Raw genomic sequence first — 5,648 nt, forward strand, 5'->3', positions numbered from 1 at the left:
CCAGATCTCAGCTTCCAGGTATCTTACATCGTCTAAACTCCTTCTCTACAGAAATTGTTGAGTCTGGAGAGGCAACAGGAGAAAGTGACATTTGCATAGACTGTCCTAGAAAGTGCAGTATTACCATTTGATGCCTATAAAACTCAAATATTTGTATGTTACCTTAACCAGTTTTTGCCCACAAAGCTTATTGGACAGCTCTGGAGCAGATGCAATGGCCTGAACGTTTACTTAAGTCACGGTGCCAGCAAATCTGAGTGTGCTGGGAGTGAGTGTCAGGACTTGGATGAGGCACGCCCCACATGCATGCCACATCACTCATTTTAATTTCCGTAAAATAATGGATTTCCTTCATACACAGCATAAGTCCTTCTAGGGTTCCTGAGCCTGAAAGAATGTGCATGGCCACTCCACTGCAAACATACACCTGTCAAAAGAGAAGATGAGGAGCAAGTGGAATTAGACCATGGCTCTCTAATTTCCTTAAAGGCTGCCAGTGACTGAGAGCATCAGCTGCCCCATGGTGGGCTGGGCAGCCTCTCTGCACCAGGCTGTGAGGCACAGCCTGCAAATAGCAGTGACTCAGCATCAACAGGTGTCTGGTGGCCTTGCCAACCCACCGCCTGCTGCAATGGACTAGAGCAGCAGCACATTCTTCATTGCTTGCAAAGACTGTGATAAACAGCAGGCTTGTGTCTCCTCAGAGCGGGCAGGGATTGGGTCAGGGGCAGGTGGGAAGGGAAGATCCAAATGCATATATGTGTATCTTCACTCCCAGTAGGATGTACTGCCAACTGCCGCACTGGCAGCCTGTTGGTCTCCACTTGGTAGTTCCATGGAACCTCTGAGTCAACATCAGCTGTCAGTGAAACTAGTTACAGTGATACTATGCAAATGCTTTAGATCTTAACTTTTCAAAATTCTTTTGTATCTATTACCCCTTGCACAACTTTGCAGGCTAGGACTTGTCTTGATATTTTGATGTGTATTATACAGAGAAATAAACCAAAGTTCAAAACTATGAATTCTCAAAATTACATAGTGCATTCAAGAAGCAGGGAAGATCTGGGTCACTTAACTCTTGGCTCCATAATTTTTTTCTAACACTCTATCCTGCTGAAATATACATGATTAACAATTAATTCTCAGAGATTTTTGGAAGAACAGTTGAACTAGACTGCTCTGAAGTTGATGGAGTTGGAGAAAAACAGTTCATTCATTAAATTTTCCTAATCTCTTTATTCATTCATTCAGGGCAATTGATGAAAAAAGAAATGGATTGCCTAATTCATGTAGATAGAGTATTGCTCTGTTTATCTGTTAGCCACATGCATTTCTCAGCTAGTACAGTAGAAATCACTTAATTTTGTGATGTCTCAAGTAAGATCTACTAGTGTGAAAATGTGATTGTTCCTGTAGCATCAATTAAAAGATGTGATTTCATTGCTTATTTTTGGAGAGAGAGATTCCTAGGAATGCTGGATGCTGACAGGAGGTCCCGGAAGGCTCTGGTGACTCCATTGTCCTTAGAATCTTTTTATTCCAATCGCTTCTCGGCCTTTTGGCTAAGATCAAGTGTAGAATCTTTTTATTCTGCCATCCTATGCTTCCATCTTCTCACTTATAGGTTAAGCTGCTCATTTTTATCGTCAAGGTCAAGGTTCAGATCCAATAAAAGTATTCACATTGTACCCAACATAAAGAAGAAAGGATTTTGAAAATAATATATCTGCTTCCCTTCTATTTCCTGGTAGTTGCACACAGGGCTTCTGACAACCTATTGGGTAGCACTTCCGTGACCACCCCTGTCTACAAAAGAGCCTTGAAAATGAGTCTGCACCTGGGAAACCGATTAATCCTGGGAAGTCTTATAACAGGGAGAGTCTGGGATATTAGCTTTTGGAAGACAAATAATGGTGGCTGCATCATCCTGTGGAGGACTCAGACTGTGTGAAATCAAAGTGAAAAATATAACACTAAAAAATACAGGCCACAAATAGATAATGAAAATCATTTTCAAGAGCAACAACACTAAAGCTACCCTTTGGGCAGTTACAAAATATGCTACTCTGAAATAAATGTTTCATGTTTTATTCTCATTCTCGTTCACAATGTCTCTGTAAGACAATTACTGTTTACCTAGCAATTTTTTATTATTATTAAGTTTACTGGCTCATTTTAGATATGCAATATGATGACATTCCTTATTGGGAATTGGTACCTTTACATGCTATATCTTGGTTCTTATTTGTACCCGCAGGCCCCTGCCCTCCCTTTCCCCAGCAATTTTACCAGTAAGGAAACTAAGACACAAGAAAGCTAAATCCATTGCCTACATTCTCACAACAAGGGTGCTGTGGAACGGGAACACATATCAATATCTTCTGCTATCAACTATCGCCTTGCTTTGGTTTACGAACAATCATGTTTTAACCTCTCATTGGAGAGACTCCCTATGGTCCGGTGTAACTTATAAAACCACAGGAAATGAAGTGACATGTTTATGCTCATGTAAACAAGTGCCCAAGTGCTGGTTCTGACTCAATGCCCTCCACTATGCCCTGCTATATGTATATATAGATTCACGCATTCACAACCTGAAAAATTAATTTACAAAAATACCCCACAATAATGAGAGAGAGAGAGAATATTGGCACAGCGTTCTTTATTTGTCTGCTTCTCAATGCAGTGATGGCTTTCATCACCATCACTGAATTTGAACAGAGCTCAATGAGTGAATCGATGTGTTGCTGACACACATGAAGCAGCTAAATTGTGTTCTATTTGATTGATTACTCAACGATAGACCACATAAGCATTCTGGTATTATTCAAAGTTTGGTTCTCGATGGATGAAGAGAATCACATAAAAGCATCTGGGTTAGATAATGGAGAAAAATATGGATTGTTTGGAAAGAAAAAATATGAGAGCTTCACCTTATCACCAAGTTACATGTTACAGCTTATTTATTTTCAAGTTTCAACTAGCATTACTTGTGGGTTTGATATTATTTTCTGCCTCTAAGGGAGGATATATATATATATATATATATATATGCATGTATATCAACGATATCTAAAATTTATCTTGCTATTTGATAACTGTAGACTCAAAGCTCGCGCCTTGACTCCATTATTCCTTTCAGTAAATTAGACCGTGCTTCATTCCCAGCCCATGACTGAGAGAAGTTGATAATCAGTGTGTTATCAGAATGTCTCCTAAAAGGCTGAGGAGCTCAGAGGTAGGGCTTTTAGTAGGTGAGCGGATCATGGGGCCCTGTACTCATCAGTGGGTTAATCCTCCGATTAGCTCAGAGCTGTGTATGTTCCTAGCAGGTCAGGCCTGGTGGAAAGAGGTGGGCCATGGGCCAGAAAATGGCAGGATTCATTTCCTCACCAAAGTCTTCTTTTCTCTCAGTACTTGCTGGTGGCCATAGGTGAGCAGCTGCTCTCAATCCAGGCCCTTCCACCACACCCTTCTTTGAAACCAGGTGGTCATGGGATGAAACTCCTGAAATGCAAGGCCACAATGAATCTCTGCCTTTGAAAATTGTAGATGTTGGGTTTTTTGTCTAAAGGAAGATAAAATGGCAAAGACGTACTAAAACTGGAGTCTTGCAAAGTGATCATCTGTTGAAAAGTGGAAGATAACACACTGAGTACTAATGTCATGTGTTTCATGTTGTTTCACGTGTTTCATGTACTATCCCACTTAGTTATCACATGACACCATATTATAAATTCTCTAGCTGCCTACTTTACAGATAAGAACATGAGGCTTCACAAATGTTGTCTGATCTCTCATTATAATCTCTTATAAGTTAACACTATTTCTGAAGCTTTCTGGAGTATTTTTTTCTTGATATCTTGGGAAAGATAATTAAGCAAAGAAACTGAATGACATTACTGAACCAGAGGCAGGAACAAAAACTGTAGCATACAGAAGAAACAAAGGATACAAATACAAAGTAAGCAGTGTACCTTAAAAATGTCTAATGCTTGGAGACATTTTTAAAAACTTATATTTTTAAAAATTACATGTGTGACTATTAGCACATGAATATAACAAAGTTTCAGAGCATCTCATAAAGGACAAATGTTTAGTTGACAGTGGTTTCCATAGAAGATATTTACAGCAAGGTTTACATATTTGTAATGGGCTGATTAAAAATTATTAGTTTATCTATTTTGTTAGAATACTAAAGAAAATCCAGCAATTTGTACAAGCTGTCTTTGTTTCCCTTCTTAAGCATGTTTTTTTGTACATTTCACATGGATTTAGAAGAGCCAGGCCATGTCCTAAAAAAACTCAAGTTGATCTCCATCTTGAAAGGGCTTCCCAATATCATCCATTGATGCTAACGCTTAAAATATTGATGTTAAAAATTGATATTTCTGCAGCCAGGCATGGTGGCACACATCTGTAATCCCAGCACTTGAGAGGCTGAGGCAGGAGGATTGCTGTGAGTTTGAGACCAGCCTGGGCTACATAGTGAGTTCCAAGTCAGTCTCAACTACACAGTGAGACCCTGGCTCAAAAAAAAAAAAATTGATATTTCTTCCAGATGGAACTGCAAGTGCCTGTAGTTCCAGCTATTTAGGAAACTGCATTTGGAAAATCGTGTAAATCCAGGAGTCTGTGACAAACTTGGGCAAAAGATAAAGAATATGACATTTAAAATATTGCTTTTATTTAATTTTTATTAATCAAGTAATCTATATCATAGACAAATAAAGATATGTATAATGAGAACAGATTTAGCATGAACACTTTGAATGCTACCACCAAAAGATCATATTAAATCGAATTTTCAAACTCAGCACTTCTGATATTTTTGATATTTTGGCCAGATAATTCTTTGTCATTGAAGCTGTCTTACATAAAGTGCCTTTAGTGTGGTCCTTAACCTTTTTGGCACTGGTTTCATGAAACACAATTTTTCCACAAAAAAATCAGGATGATTCAAGTGCACTACTGAACTGTAGATACAGATGAAGCTTTGCTGCCCCATAACCTAGGAGGTTATAAATCCATACAGGATCATGGCTCGTGGGCTGAGGACCTGTTAGTATATTTACCAGTGTCCCTGATTTTACTCACTAAATGCTAGTAGCACCGCCAACCAGCTGTAAAATGAAAAACATCTATTGATGTTAAACATCCCTTAGGATACAAAGTCACCTCGATTTGGAACCACTGCATCAAAATACAACAAACGTATAGTTTTCTCAGGGCACCCAGAGGTAACTGTTATTTTGACCTCATTTTACAGGGAAGGAAACTGATAGTAAACAAAGCTTAATAAGTTGGTGTTTCTTTCAGTAATTAAAGAAAAAATAAAAATTTAAACATAGCTGTGTATATATATCCAAGTCTATCTCTCTCAAGAATAAAGAATGAAATAATAAAACACACTATTATGAAAACCGCCTTTATCAGTGTTTAACAGTATATAATGTGTGTCATTCTTTTCTGTAAATATAGATCTAAATCATTACCTAAATACACATGTGTTATCCACATGTGGGAATAGTCATAATTACTTAGAAAATTGTTCACGGAACATTTATGTCACTTTTTCCTCTGAATATTTCAAACTCACCATCTTTCTACATTTTGCTGTGCCTAGTACATTTATTTTCATTGTT

The 5,648-nt window shown here is 38.2% G+C and overlaps 1 pseudogene; it reads left to right on the plus strand.

The window, feature by feature from the left end:
* The first annotated feature begins 1,545 nt into the window (after positions 1 to 1,545).
* LOC117285092 lies at positions 1,546 to 1,605 on the plus strand (annotated as a pseudogene).
* The last annotated feature ends 4,043 nt before the right edge of the window (positions 1,606 to 5,648 follow it).

The sequence above is a fragment of the Fukomys damarensis genome, unplaced genomic scaffold (genome assembly GCF_012274545.1).
Source record: "Fukomys damarensis isolate Sample0158 unplaced genomic scaffold, DMR_v1.0_HiC HiC_scaffold_5, whole genome shotgun sequence".
NCBI classification, from domain to species: Eukaryota; Metazoa; Chordata; class Mammalia; order Rodentia; family Bathyergidae; genus Fukomys; species Fukomys damarensis.